Source organism: Xenopus laevis, chromosome 6S, assembly GCF_017654675.1.
Source record: "Xenopus laevis strain J_2021 chromosome 6S, Xenopus_laevis_v10.1, whole genome shotgun sequence".
In the NCBI taxonomy this organism is placed as follows: domain Eukaryota; kingdom Metazoa; phylum Chordata; class Amphibia; order Anura; family Pipidae; genus Xenopus; species Xenopus laevis.
Genome location: NC_054382.1, coordinates 109,744,443 through 109,760,895, shown reverse-complemented (window position 1 = coordinate 109,760,895; position 16,453 = coordinate 109,744,443). Strand labels below are relative to the sequence as shown.

The window sequence follows — 16,453 nt, the reverse complement described above, 5'->3', positions numbered from 1 at the left end:
TCCAGGTGAAACATTTTCGCTCATCACTACCCCAATTTAGTGTTTGTGTGCGCTGCATATGTGTTTATCACTATTCCAAATTCAGCATAAATCCTACACATTCATGTACACAGGCAGTTTGAGGAGGCTTTGTCAATGCTGTTCTGACTGCTTCCCATTCATGTTACGTATGTAGTTTAAAGGGAATGTCAACCTAAAAATGTTTTAGCCAATAAAAGAAAATCTAATTCTAAGCAATTATGTAATACAGGTATGGGATCAGTTATCCAGAAACCTGTTATCTAGATAGCTTTAAATTACAGAAAGGTCTTCTCCTATAGACTCCAAATTTAAAAAAAAAAAAAAAAAAATTCCTTTTTCTCTGTAATAGTAAAACAGAACATTGTACTTGATCCCAAGTTCCCAACTAAGACATAATTAATCCTTATTTGAAGCTATCTATTTATCTAATGTTTATGTAATGTTCTAGTCGACTTAAGGTATGCAGATCCAAATTAAGTCCCGAGCATTCTGGATAACAGGTCCCATACCTGTATACATTTATTACAATTTTTTGATGATTTTTAATTTTCCTCTCCACCACATCCATACCTGCACCTCAAAGTCCCCTGGCTGCTTATACCAGCTATGGGAGTGTAGCAAAAATCAGGTCTGCTTTACTGCGCATGTTGCTGATCAGTGATTGGAACCAAGGAGCCCAAAGCAGGATTGGAAAAGGCTACAGCCAACCCTTCTGTGCTTTTTTTGCAGTTTCATAACCAGTGTGGATCACTAAGGGGTTTTCATAATGCAGGCACAGATTCCCAATAAAAACCCAGAGAGGTAATACATGTTTATCATTTATGAATATAATTCCTATGACGTATAAGACAGAAACATAGCTGGGACAGGGGGAATGATCATGATGGGGTTTGCCCCCCTCCCATAGGGTCCCAGGAACAGAGCAAAACCACAATGACCAGCCCTTCAGCTGCTATATTTGGACATTTTCCCCTGATACTGCATATACACCTCATTATTAACTAATTATACTAATAACTAATTAAGCAAGAAGTACAAATAATGCTTCATTTCAGATTGATTTGCACAAGTCAAATGATAGTTTGTGTAAATTGTGAATATTTATTTATAGGGTATCTATTGCTGTCACATCTCCTTGAATGATCATTATGTGCTGTGAATCATTCTGTGAATCATTCTGTTTCCTGGGAACGGGCTGTAATGTCATTTCTGCGCTGGTGCTGAAAGGAAAACCCTATGATCTATTCAGAGTTGCCATTTGGTTTTCAGATGTACAAAGTTGTCAGACATCTGGGAACTGCATGTGAATGAGATACTGTTTGCCAGCACTGAAGGAACTGTCAGTTCCCATGAGTCAAGTTCAACAGCAAATAGACTGTCTTCACATTTGACTCCTTCGCTGCCAGCGTACTCAACCTCTGCCTTGTAAAATATATGTATATATAATTATAGCACAGGAATGACTTGCTCAGGGCCTGCTGCTGGGAATTATAAAGCTCACCATCATGGAAAGAGGTGTTCATTGTCCAACCTGTGGGACCCTCAAGCTGTGGCTAAACTATATCTTTCAGTCAAAGGCTGGCAGTTGCTTAGAGATGTAGTTTAGTAGCAGCTGGAGGAAGCAAATATAGCAATTATAAGAGAATACAATATTATATGCAATATGTTCTTTTGTTATCAAGGATATTCTATAGCCATGGGGTTCTCTAAAATGTCCTTATTCTCTCCTGGTCCTTTTTAGTATAGAAAAAAAACCTTTAATGTATCAACAGGGGCGTAACTACAGAGGAAGCAGACCCTGCAGGGGGGCCCTGGAGGTATAGGACATGACAATCTCTGGATATGTTGGGGGCCCTAAAATGAATTTGCTGTGTGGCCCAGACACATCTATTTACTCCACTATCAGTCTCCTTAGTCTGGAATTTCATTGTTAAATGTCAAGCTAAATTGTTTCATTAATAAATAGACCATTTGATTTAAAGTGGAGCAATACTAAAGTTTAACCAGGGGTCCCCTGTATAATCTTTCAATCTCTCTCCCCAGCTGCAGCATAGAATCCCTTGCACAACTGCCCCATTGCCCTGTACCACTCTTAAACATGCAGAGTTCTGCAGTGGGGTTGGTTGGCTTTTTTCTTGTGGTGATTGGCTACTAGCAGTATGTGCACTTGAAAACAATAGCAGCCACCAACCCCACTGCGGAATATTTTCAATATTGGAACAGTGGAGTTGGGACTGACCTGCTGGGTTTCTTAAAAGTTGGGGATAGGTAAGCCATAATAGGGGGCACCTGGCTAAATTTTGAGTTTTTATCCCCCCAAGAGTCGCTACTTAAAAATAACACATCATCAGACTTCTAATTAACAATCTTACTCCCATATGTAATGGAAATTTTCCTAGGTGCAGTAACCCATAGCAACAAGATGGTTATTTCTTGCTGATTCGTTGTTGTAGGTGATCAGAACAGTAGCAAACTCTACCCATTGGATGCTCTTTAGGGGGAAGCAAAAAAGGAGCATGGCATATGGGGAGATTAGGCACCTGCAATAAATCTCTAGGAAATACTTCCCCACCAGCAATAATGTAAATCACCAGTGGCAACACATAAACACATAAATGCTTTCCCACCGGCAATTTACCGTGGTACCAGTGGGAAAGCACTTTTGGGTGATTAGTTGCCTACAGGAGAGTAGATTTATCCCCCATGTGCCATCACCCTAAGGGCTCTTACAGACGAGCGTTTTTACCTGCGCTCCCCTGCGTTCCATTTTTCTGCGTTCAGCCGCAGGGGAGCGCAGGAGTAGGCGCATTACATTTTTTCCAATGGGGCTGTACTCACACGGGCGCTTGTAGGCGCCGAACGCAGGTTGAGACGCAACATGCTGCATTTTTCCTGCGTTCGGCGCCTACACGCGCCTGTGTGAGTACAGCCCCATTGGAAAAAATGTAATGCATCTATTCCTGCGCTCCCCTGCGGCTGAACGCTGAAAAACGGAACGCAGGGGAGCGCAGGTAAAAAACGCTCGTCAGTAAGAGCCCTAAATGACATACACCATAGAAGGAAATGTGTAACATGCACATCCACAATCATTTGCCTGTCAAACAGAGGCCCAGTGACTAATTGGTTCAAATGATCTGAAGTCAAATTTTTCAATCCATAATACTATGTGTAAACTGGGGATCCCCAATCATTGGCTTGTGAGTAACATGTTGCTCATGAAGTCCTTTGGTGTTGCTCCCAGTGATCAAAGCAGGTGCATATTTTGGATTCCAAGCTTGGAGGCAAATTTTGGTTGCATAAAAACCTGGGGAACTGCCAAACAGAGCCTCCAGCAGTCTGCCAGTCCACATAGAGGCTACCAAATAACCAAGTATAGCCCTTACTGGGCACCCCTAGAACCCCTTTTTCACTCTTGTGTTGCTCCCCAACTTTTTTTTAATATTTATATGTGGCTCACAGTTAAAAAAAAGGTTGGGGGACTCCCGGTGTAAATAATTAGTTTGTAATTAGTGAATCTTACTTTGAAGTGCACAATATAAAATATCAAATCTATGGAGCAGTGCCCAGCAGCAGACAGGGTTTGCCCAGCTTGAAGATCATATTGGTTATAGTTTGTGGTCACTGATTTCTTACTATACTAGACACTCCTGGGATTATAGCGGACCATTAAAACAATGGTTTTCCATATTTTAAACCTGCTATCTTATGACATTTTGGCCTGAAAATGGATCATGAATCAAAAGAGATCTTTAAAAAAATTATTTGCTTTTCTCAACTATTTACATTTCCTTTTGCATTTCATATCCTGACTCTGACTTTCGGCAAAAGATTTCTTTTTAAGTAATAGGCCAGATAATAACTTGAGAGAGGAAGCTCCTATCCATTGCTCACATTAGTTCATATTTCCCAGCTGCTTTAACAATCACTGTGGGGCAAATTTACTTAAAGTGGAATATCGAGGGTTAATTAACCCTCGATGTTCGACTGCTGAATTGAAATCCTTCGAATAACGAAGTCAAAGGATTTACCGCAATTCGTTTGATCTAACGAAAAATCGTTCGATCGAGCAATTAAATCCTTCGAAACGTTCGATTCGAAGGATTTTAATCCATCGATCGAACGATTTTTCTTCGACCAAAAAAAGATAGCAAAGCCTATGGGGACCTTCCCCATAGGCTAACATTGACTTCGGTAGGTTTTAGGTGGCGAACTAGGGGGTCAACGTTTTTTTTTTTTTTTTTTAAAGAGACAGTACTTCGGCTATCGAATGGTCAAATAGTCGAAGATTTTTAGTTCAATTCGAAGTAGCCCATTCGATGGTCGAAGTAGCCAAAAAAACATTCGAAATTCAAAGTTTTTTTTTCCTCTATTCCTTCACTTGAGCTAAGTAAATGGGCCCCTGTGTGTAAGAGGGGGTTGAGAAGCTTAATTTGATGGACCACATTTTGAGTGCATATAAATATGAAGCGAAAGGACAATAAGAGATGCAACTATCTGTTCTGTGCTGATACTGATTTCTCCAGTTACCCTGTATGGGTGATGGCATGAAGGACTTCTTATTTTGGATGTTTTGTCACCTGCACTGGAGACTATTTTTGTATTTAAGTCAAAAACAGCTGCTAAATCAGTTTCGCGTTAAAACCGCCTTTATTTCACATGTATGCTACATGTGAAATAAAGGGGGTTTTAACGTGAAACTGGAATGCTGCAATCCTTGTATACTTGAAGTGGAGGTGAACATACTTTATCGCGTGCACCCTGTGAAGATAAGACTTTAAATGTACAAGTGTGCTGGATAACTGCTGCTGATCTGCTGCACTGCTCCGGGAGTCACAATCTGCAGTGCAGAGATTAACCCGCCAGACAAATTACATTTTCAAAATTGAATGCATTCATACAATTCTAACTTCAGCTTTCATCCAATTAAAATCTGAATATACTGGAAAGTTGCTTAGAATTAAATTCTTTCATTATACAGAACCTGTTTTAGGGTAGAAATACCCTTAAACTCACCGTGTGATGAAGGAGTTTGCTTTAACCCTTGAGTATGTGGCAGTGAGTGAGTTAAGAGTCTAAAGCATGGCTCTGTACACAAGGAGGAGCTGAGTGTAGCTGGGAGCTGACAGAGGCGTATTGTTGAGTGAAACAGACTGGCAGTCTCATAAGGAAGTGCTCTGTGCTTTGCATGTACATTCTCTCTGTGACCAGCGCAAGATAATTTTAAATTCCAGTCTGATAGAGGATTAGCTCTGAGGCTCCATAAAAGCAGTATTTTCTAAATGCTCTCTGGATAGCTGTGCTCATTCTCTGGGAGGAACCTGTATGCGTTTAGGTAAATATTGCCTCTTTAATTCCTACTTGTGACCTGGTTCTACACAGTTCCTGTATGTGATAATGCAAGGGATGGGGTTTGATAATGCAAGGGATGGGGTGTGATAATGCAAGGGATGGGGTGTGATAATGCAAGGGATGGGGGTGTAATAATGCAAGCGATGGGGTGTGATAATGGAAGGGATGGGGTGTGATAATGCAAGGGATGGGGTGTGATAATGCAAGGGATGGGGGGTGTAATAATGCAAGGGATGGGGGTGTAATAATGCAAGGGATGGGGGTGTAATAATGCAAGGGATGGGGTGTGATAATGCAAGGGATGGGGGTGTAATAATGCAAGGGATGGGGGTGTAATAATGCAAGGGATGGGGTGTGATAATGCAAGGGATGGGGGTGTAATAATGCAAGGGATGGGGGTGTGATAATGCAAGGGATGGGGGTGTGATAATGCAAGGGATGGGGGTGTGATAATGAAAGGGATGGGTGTGTGATAATGCAAGGGATGGTGATAATGCTAGGGTGTGGGGCACAGGCTGCAGTTGTGCACACAAGCCAAAGTTACTAAAAAGTGTGTATGCTCACATGTTACATTGACATTTGGATGACATGTGATGGGCGCATGCTCCTTGTATGTAATGTAGGAATTCGTTTTAGAGTGAACTATTTGTGGGTAATGTAGGCATTTATATTGGGAGAGGGGATTATATGTCTTTGTTCTGCTTCTCTGTGACCTGTAATGTAAATACTAGGGCTGTATTGGGTTCCACTGTATCTGTTATTGAAACTGCCGGTAGCCTAAAAGCAGATTCATCCTGAGCTTATTTTTCTATTTAGTCCCTGTGCATTTCATCTTCCTGTCTGCCATTCAGATCAATGTCTGGTGGGTAGAGTTAATTAATATGCAGAATTTACTTGGAAATCAGGCCCTAAAGCTCTGCACCCATGAGCATTTCTACTAGTGCCAGAATCATTTTGCACTCAGCACTAGTGATGAGCGTAATTTTTCGCCAAGTTTTGACATGAAAATGATTCCTATAGATTCTAATGGGTGAAAAAATTGGCGTGCCTCAATTAGTCACACATCGAGAAAAAAAATTGTCGCCCACAGGCTTCAATACATTTTGGCGAATTTTTGGCCAAATGCAGGTACCAATCAGAGTAAAATCTGCTTTTATACGATTCGAACTACTACCAGAACACTACTTCCTGCTTTACAGCTCTGGTTGATTGGTTACCAGGCAGTAACCAATGAGAGACTTGAGGGGGGGGCACATGGGTCAGATCTGTTGCTTTTGATTCTGACCTGCATTCTGAGGATCAATTACAAACTCACTGAACAGAAATGTACCATGTGCCCCCCCCCTTCAAGTCACTGACTAACTCAGAGTTAGAGAGCTGCAAAGCAGGAAGTAGTGTTCTGGCTATTATGTTAGACATCCAGACACTCCAGCCTTTATACATTACATTTTTGGCTAACTAATTATATTAGAAACATTTTTTTATTTTGCACAGCCTATCTATTTACCCAGTTTTTATTTTCACACTGAACGGTTTCTTTAATAATGTTGTACTGGAACATAACTTGACTGGGACCTTATTTCAGTTATGCCAGATACTAAACCAGGGCTATAGGCAAGATGTCGGGAGAATCCCGTGGCCTCTGGGTAATTAGAAGGCCGCACATTGTATTTTACGTTGGTAATCGTGCAATTGCCTTTTAACAAAAAAAAACCCCAAATATTCTTTTGTGAAATTATTATTATTATTAATTGCACCCAGGCTTGCACCCCCCCCCCAAGGGCCTGCTGGAACTGCACCATTACACAATTGTGGGTGGTAAATACAACAGGTAAGTATCATCATCATCATCATCATTTATTTATATAGCGCTGTCAAGATACGCAGTGATGTATGTGCCCAGATGGAAGGCATGAGGGAGCCAGGGTGTAAATTCTGCACTCAGGCCCATCCGACCCTTGATACATTATTGTGTGTACACTACAGTATGGTAGCTTCTCAGAGGAATTACTGAATAAAGCACCATTGTTACATGTTTCTCTTAAAGGTAAAGGTCTTTTTACTTGGGCACCCAAGGCACCCCGAAGTGATTGCATGTACTTACCTGAAACCCTGAGCCGGTGCTCCTATTGGGAGAAAACCTCATTGGCCCGGGAGCACCATGGAACGATTGTCTTCCAGCTTCTTCTTTCATCACGTGGGTGCGCATGCGCAGTAGAGAGCAAAGCCAAACTTTCACGAAAAAAGCCGCCTATTTCGTTCTACTGTGCATGCGTCTGGCCCCGGGAAATTTGAACAAAGGAGAAGCCAGAGGAAGATTGCTCAATGGTGCTCCTATCGATTATCTTTTCTTTTTCAATTTGTTATTATTGAAGTTTTAACATAGACATTCAGATATATCGCAAAATATCAATATCATTGACAAGAGAATCAATACAGAAATTCAAGCCAATGCTTGATAGCAAAAAATAAAACAAAAAAACATATTTAGTTAATTAATTGGTTAATTAGTTAATAACTTATCTCTCTGCTTTGAATGAAAAAAACATGCCAGAGTATATATGTGGAAAGTTGAATGGATAGCAATATAATGTTTAAAAAGTTTAGTTTTAGAGTTTAAAAAAAAAAAATCAAATTGTACATTAAAAATTGTACATAAATGTTTGAACTTCTTTTCTAGCAGCAATTTGCAGATTATCTAGGTATATATACCAACTATCTAAAAAGCATTTTCTGATTTTTAGATCTCCGTATCTAAATCGAATTCGCTTCCTGGAGGCAAAGAGATCTCAGATATGACAGAATTTCTTTCAATACAAAAGGTTCCTCTGTAATCCAATGTAAAAATATGGACCTACGTCTGTAAACATTTCTAAATCCCAGGCCTTACCTTTAAACACCCCTAAACATATAGTTAAACTATTGGAACTTAATTTCCCATTTATCTGGAGACATTCCTTCATTGAATACTTGGGGGTTAATATCACACCAGTATATTAATATTATAATTACCCCGCCCTAATTAAAAAATTGGCGAAGGACCTTGAAGAGTGGTCTCGGTACGCTATATCGTGGTTTGGGAGGATCCACTCAGTAAAAATGACTTTAGTACCCAGAATTCTGTATCGGTTTCGTACACTACCGGTGACGATTAAGATAAGAGATATTAATTATCTTCAGACTAAAATTAACAAATTCATTTGGGCCCATAAACCACCACGTATCAATAGGAGAACTATGTATAGGCCTCCATTACAAGGTGGTCTAGGTTTACCACATTTATTAATGTATTATAAAGCTGCGAGGATCTCCCAGACCACCCAATGGCATCTACCACCGCACGAGAATAGATGGGTCCAATTAGAGACACTTTTAGCACACCCTACTGACCTGTCTTTTTATTTGTGGGCAGACAGAACACAAGTTAAATCTGTCCCCGTGCTTAACTCTGTGCTGAAACACACCATTTGGTCATGGCACGACGGCCGCGGGAAATTCCAACCGGCTGGATCTCATAGTATTCTCACCCCGCTACACAATAACCCGCTCTTTCTCCCTAGCTATGCTACTTCGGCGTTTCAATGGTGGAAAGTAAATGGTATCAATAGAATACAAGATATGTTACTGACTATGGGTATTAAGTCATTTCAGTACTTACAATTTGTAAAATCTATGCCGGAGAGCGAGACTTATAGATATTCGCAATTATTACACTTCATTAGCTCTGTTGACCCCTCTTTTAAATCTAGACCTCCAACCTTGTTGGAAACCTGCTCTCAACGAGCTGGGAAACTGCGAGGCACCATCTCGTTACTGTATAAATATTTAGTCTCTATGGATGTGGAAAAGCCCCTTAAATACATGCTGGACTGGGAGAAAGACTTAGGGCGTTCTATACCTCAGCAGGAATGGTCACTAATATGGAATACTGTCTCCAGGATATCCCCTAATACTGCCATTAGAGAATCCACATATAAAGTGCTGATGCGTTGGCACCTTACACCGGCAAGGAAACATCGTTTTGATCCTTCCACTCCCGATTCTTGCTTCAGGGGTTGTACAGCAGTTGGGGATTATTTGCATATCTGGTGGACATGTCCTGTAGCACAACAATATTGGGCAGAGATTTATAACTTAATTGACCGAGTATTTCACACACAAATAGTCCCCGAAGCTACTACGGCTCTTTTAGCCTGCCTCTCCAAGTCCCTTACGAAACTCCAGAATACTTTGATGAGACAAATCTTAGCTGCTGCACGAACCAATTTAGCGAAACACTGGCTACAATACGCTATTGATACTCATGTTGTCATTGCAAAAATTACTCAAACACAGAATATGTTATATTTAACGGCTTTATTGGAAGACAGGGTAGAGAGACATATGCAAATTTGGGCCCCATGGGATTCGTTTCTGCAACCTTGAGCAAAACAATAAGTTCAATGTATGTTATACTACATGGAATTGTACTGATGTGTTCTACTTTCACTGTTCTATACTGGAAAAGATATTTACGTTATCCTCTGTCAATGTATCTATTTTTGAAAAATAAAAGAGATTATAAAAAAAAAAATATGGACTTACGAGCTGCTGCTAAAACAAAATATACAAATTCTTCAATGCGATTCTCTTTGGAGTCAGGATTCATTTTACATTCTTTGTATAAATCCAACAAAGCTAAATGTGGAGAGACCTGTATTTAAATTTGGAAAGCTTTCTATAAATACAATTCAACTTCCATCCAAATAGCTTTAATTTTAGGGCAATTCAAGTAATGGAACACCTTTATGTTGTATTCTTTACACTTAGGGCCCTATCGATTATCATCAATGGGTGAAGGGCCTTCCCATAATTGAGCTGTCTGGATAACTGGCTTCCTGATAACAGATCCCATACCTGTGACAGTGATTGCCAAAGTATATTTTGTATATATATACATACTGTATAGTTCTAATACATTACGCAGTTCTTCACAACATGCACGTGCATATCTTGTAGGTCAGGCTCTCGGCACTCAAGCTGCTGCTCAAAGCATTCTTGGAATTGTCATTTATGGAAACGGAATTGAATATTAGGGTAAGGCAGTCTGAACAGACTTTGGGTAGAAGTGAATTAGAATATGAAGATGTTTATGGAGTTCCAGTGGCAGAGAGAAATGGGCTGTACCAAGCCTGCTAAGTTTAACTTCCACCCAAGTTAGTGGCAAACAAACGGAAGTGGCAACGAGTTATATTTCCAACCACAGGCTGCATCATGCACAAACCACATTCTCTGCACACAGCTAATTCAGTATATGACGGCCTCAATAAGAGGAACCCACTGTAGTCTGAACAAAAATGGAAAGCATGATAAGAATGCAAAGTGTATGGCAAGGTACTGACACTTTCATTGATCCTATTGCTGACAGAAATCTCCTGAATGACAGCTGTGATAGCAGGTCACTTATGCTGAAAGGTTACATACACACTTCAGTGTCCCAATTCCACGGGTACAAAGTCAGTCTGTGCTAGAGCTGTATGTGTGACTGTGACAAACTGAGCAGCCTTGCTTATACATGACGCCCCACACTAGGGTCCCACCACTACTTGAACTGTCTCAAAAACTATTTCCTAGAGCAAAGGCATGATGGAGCCTACCTGCTGGATCAGCAATTCTTAATACAGGACTGGCTAAATGCAGTGCAAGTTCCATGTATAAAACCTCAGAATATACAGCAGGATAAATTCAGTCTGACTTCATGTTTAATCCGTTGTAGGAAATTAATTGGTGATGGTTTGGTGTTGACTAATCTCCACAAGCCTTAATTAAAATGTGCCCATGCCAATAGACCTGATGATTACCCTGGTGATTAAACAGCATGTGGCATTATTTATTTTTTATTTGATTTTTGACATATTGTTTTGAAATGCCTTTAACTGAAAACTCATACATTATCTTATATAATAAAGTAAGGAAATACTTTTCTGGGCTTGTGCAAACACAAAAATCAATTATTTACAGCTAATTCTCTCTCTTTGTTAGATGAGGCAGCACACTCCTGGGAATTTATACTTTATTCCATGTTTGAGAAAAAAAAAAATCAATGTTTCGGCTCACGTCTAGAGCCTTTGTCAAACTTGACAAAGGCTCTAGATGTGAGCAGAAATGTTGATTTTTTTATCAAACATGGAATAAAGTATAAATATTTTGTAAAATTCCCAGGAGTGCACTGATAAATATATATATATATATATATATATATATATATATATATATATATATATATATATATATATATATATATATATATATATATATATATATATATATATATATATATATATATATATTAAAAATGGCACTAAAACCACCATACTGATGTAACCCTGCCAACTACTGACTTTGGCCTTACCTTTGTGAAGTAAAGTGCATAAATAATGTAGAACACAATCATTACCCATTTATAACTTGTCAGGGGAAGTGTATTTAATTGATGCAAAATGTTCTCCACAATGCGTTATTCTATAGTATATTAATTATTAATAGTCCTGATGTTAAATATAGGTAGGGGCCAAATGTTTACTGTAGCTTGGGGCTCTGTGTTAGGGCAAAGAGGCAGGTTAATTTTAGAAAGGAATCCCATTCCAGGTGATTATGTTTACATGTCTCTTGTGTAGTGGTGATTAAAGGAGAACTAAACCCTAAAAATGAACGTGGCTAAAAATGCCATATTTTATATAGTGAACTTATTGCACCAGCCTAAAGTTTCAGCTTGTCAATAGCAGCAATGATCCAGGACTTCAAACTTGTCACAGGGGGTCACCATCTTGGAAAGTGTCTGTGACACTCACATGCTCAGTGGGCTCTGAGCAGCTGTTGAGAAGCTAAGCTTAGGGGTCATCACAAATTATTAAGCAGAAAATGAAGTTGGTCTGTAATATAAACTGATGCTACAGGGCTGATTATTAAATTTTGATGCTAATTGCACTGGTTTCTGTGCTGCCATGTAGTAATTATCTGTATTAATTACTAATCAGCCTTATATTGTGACATTTCTATTCTATGTGTACTGTATATTGTGAGTGGGTCCCTAAGCTCAGTAAGTGACAGCAGCACAGAGCATGTGCAGTGAATCAGCAGAAAAGAAGATGGGGAGCTACTGGGGCATCTATGGAGACACAGATCTTTACTGCTAAAGGGCTGTGGTTGCCTTGGGCTGGTACAGAAGCACAAAACATAATGTACAACATTTCTACCTTACTTCTTTAGTTAAGCTTTAGTTCTCCTTTAAAGGGGTACTTAGTCTTAAAGGGGTGGTTCACCTTTAAATGGCACATGTTGGCTATATATATTATCCCCAACCAACCAAAGGTGCAAGCTAACAGAGCCCACATTCCGGTAACAGTAGTTTATTTATTTTTTTAAATTGCCCCCCCCAGCACTAGGACACCTGAACCAGGAGGGACCTCTTGGTGTGATCCACCAAGTTGGGAGACACACATGCGTCTTATGAGCGAATACTGCGACTTTCTCATGTGATGCCAAAGCGCTTGCGCATATGTTGCCCATGAATCTAGTGCTGAGATCCTACGTTGCTTGGTGGGCCCCCGGACACGACTGCTTCGTTTGGTTCATTGGTTATCTGGGGCAGGTGGTAATGCACTTGTCCCTTGGTGCTATAGGAAGTGATATAGGAAATGATATAGGAAGTGAAAGAATGGTGTAATTTCCTGTTGATTCATTGCAATTAATAAAGAGTGGGAGGAAGGCAGATGACTGAAATAAAAGCTATTGTTAGAATATGTTTTCTTTGCCTCTATCTCAGGGGAAATTTCATCACTGCCACAATTGAATTAATATATAGAAGCTAAAAGGTTTTTCTCTTGGCTAAACGTTAAGCTTGTATAGTGAGCAGGCATATTAACTTAGTCCTTTCTTTACCTGCACCCTCGAGGTGCTGCCTGGCTGAACATTGCTTGCACCAATGTAATAAATGCACCCGAGTGGAAACCTCATCCCCCTGCCTGACACACTGACATGTAAATAAATCTTGTAACATAACCAGATTGATGTTTCAAATTTCAGCTTCACGGCAATTGTTTTTTTTTTTATTCAGTGTCACATTTTTTGCCTTGGATTTGATGGTTTCCTATAATTAGAAAGTGACTGTGCCAGAGCCGTTATCATACTGGATCACCGTGTCATGGGCACATGAAGATTGGATTAAAGGGGTTGTTCACCTTTGAGTTAACTTTTATTATGATGTAGAGAGTGATATTCTAAGACAATTTGCAATTGGTTTTCATTTTTTATTATTTAAAGGGATACTGTCATGGGGAAATTTTTTTTTTTTTTCAAAATGAATCGGTTAATAGTGCTGCTCCAGCAGAATTCTGCACTGAAATCCATTTCTCAAAAGAGCAAACAGATTTTTTTATATTCAATTTTGAAATCTGACATGGGGCTAGACATATTGTCAAATTCCCAACTACCCCAAGTCATGTGACTTGTGCTCTGATAAACTTCAATCACTCTTTACTGCTGTACTGCAAGTTAGAGTGATATCACCCCCCTCCCTTTTTCCCCCAGCAGCCAAACAAACGAACAATGGGAAGTTAACCAGATAGCAGCTCCCTAACACAAGATAACAGCTCCCTGGTAGATCTAAGAACAACACTCAATAGTAAAAACCCATGTCCCACTGAGACACATTCAGTTACATTGAGGGCTATTCCACACGGGGAGATAACGACGCGTTTGCGGTCTGTGCTCGCCAGGCTTTTTCAGGCGACTGTTGAAAAGCGCATCGCCTCGTGTGGTTAGCACAGGCGTTTTTACATAGGCGCCCATACAAAACTGTCGCCTGCGCCGGTCGCGGCGACTGTCGCGGCGCTTTGTCGCCGCGACCGCAAACGCGTCGCTATCTCCCCGTGTGGACTAGCCCTGAAAAGGAAAAACAGCAGCCTGCCAGAAAGCATTTCTCTCCTAAAGTGCAGGCACAAGTCACATGACTGGGGGCAGCTGGGAAATTGACAAAATGTCTATCCCCATGTCAGATTTTAAAATTGAAAATAAAAAAAAATGGTTTGCTCTTTTGAGAAATGGATTTCAGTGCAGAATTCTGCTGGAGCAGCACTATTAACTGATTCATTTTGAAAAAAATTTTTTTCCCATGACAGTATCCGTTTAAGGTTTATTAAGCTTTTTATGCAGCAACTCTTCAATTTGCCTTATAAACAGCTGCAGTCCAACTTACCCCAGCAACCATGCATTGATTTGAGTAAGAGACTGGAATATGAATAGGAGAGGATTTTTTTTTAGAAAGATGAGAAATACAAATAAGCAATAACAATAAATCTGTAGCATTACAGAGCATTTGCTTCTTAGATGGGGTCAGCGACGGCCATTTGAAAGCTGTAAAGAGTCAGAAAAAAAGGCAAATAATTATAATACTATAAAAAAAAAAAATGAAAACCAATGGAAAAGTTGCTTAGAACTGCCCATTCTATTGCATAGTAAAAGTTTACTTAAAGGTGAACCACCCCTCTAAGGATGTGCTCTGAGCTTGGAAAGACTTAAGCTCTTCAAAATGGGGGGCTGCACCCCATTTTACAGAATGCTTGACTGAACCCTCCCAGGGTTAACAATAACTTGTAACTGTTCATTAGCTACTGGCACAATGCAGGCAGGGTGGTTTATAATTTGAAAATAATCCGAATATAATGGGTATATAAAGCTTTATGGCATTTCTGCAGCCCTCCATCTACTGCAGAACGACATCCCTCAGAACCTACCCCGATCGACAAAAAGACTTTAGTAACATATTTAAATGGAAATCTATATGTTCACTAACTGACTGTCCTGGTCACATTTTGCTTTACAGTGCAGAGAGTTAAAGGGGTTGTTCGCCTTTGAATTAACTTTTAGTATGATGTAGAGCGTGATATTCTGAGACAATTTGCAATTGGTTTTCATTTTTCATTACTACTACTTTTTCAGTTATTTAGCTTTTTTAGCAGCTCTCCACTTTGCAATTTCAGCCATCTGGTTGCTAGGATCCAAGTTACCCTAACAACCATGCATTGATTTGAATAAGAAACTGGAATATGAATAGGAGAGTGGCTGAATAGAAAGACTAATACAAATGAGTAATAACGATAAATGTGTAGCTTTACAGAGCATTTGTTTTAAGATGGGGTCAGTGACCCCCATTTGAAAACTGGAAAGAGTCTGCAGAAGAAGGCAAATAATTAAAAAAGCTATAAATAATGAAGCCCAATTGAAAAATTACTTAGAATTGGCCATTCTATAATTTATGAACAGTTAATATGAAGGCAACCTACTACCCCTTTAAAAATGGACATTGAAGGAAACCAAATAAAAGTGTAGCTTATGCATCGCATTTACAGATGGATTGTTGTAGGGTCTTGCCTGGGTTTAGTATAGAATTACTGACAGCCCAGCAAAGCCATGGCTGATTTATCTGTCTGAATGAACATCATACACAAATCGGAGATGACAAGACTAGCTAATTAGCCAGCTTAATTGAATTAATGCCTTTCTTTCCTCTTAAGCTTCATAACTGATTTTCCTTTTTTTGCATTAACTTAGAGCTAATAATGCTGATTTTAACCTTTATATAAGATTTATCTGCCCTTGATATGTCACCAGGTTTGTGGCTTTTGTAAGACTTTGTCTCATTAATCAGGGCTGATTATTCACCCATCACCCATAATGTGCCCGCTGCGTGCCTTTTAGAAATTGTTATATGCAAATCTGTGCCTGAAAGACCCCTCTTCTCTTCTAATGATGTTCATGTGAGCACAGATAGATACAACAGACAAGATTCAGCTGCGATCATGTAACATTTCATTCCCTCTAATGCACTCAATAAAAGGGGAAATAGATTATTTTTACAATCCCTGTTGTATAATTATTACTTGAATAGATATTGAATTCATATCTGCTGACATTGCTAAATCAAAATTGAGGCCATTTATGGCCAAGTCCCTGATCCAAATAGATTTTTTCCTCATCTAATTTTGTGTCTATGTGATACACTCGCATTCAGTGGCTAACTTCTCTCCATTGTGAGCTAATTACT

At 39.5% G+C, this 16,453-nt stretch overlaps 1 protein-coding gene across 6 annotated transcripts in view; it reads left to right on the top strand.

The window, feature by feature from the left end:
- The window catches only part of pag1.S (phosphoprotein membrane anchor with glycosphingolipid microdomains 1 S homeolog), an 82,572-nt gene that overhangs the window by 55,874 nt on the left and 10,245 nt on the right, over positions 1–16,453 (top strand). The window contains exon 1 of one of the 6 annotated variants that reach the window (XM_018223825.2): positions 5,176–5,353. The exons of the other annotated variants lie outside the window; for them this stretch is intronic. The gene's annotated coding sequence lies outside the window, so the exon portion shown is untranslated. Of the gene's footprint in view, positions 1–5,175; positions 5,354–16,453 lie in introns of those variants that run through there. 6 annotated transcript variants of the gene reach the window in all.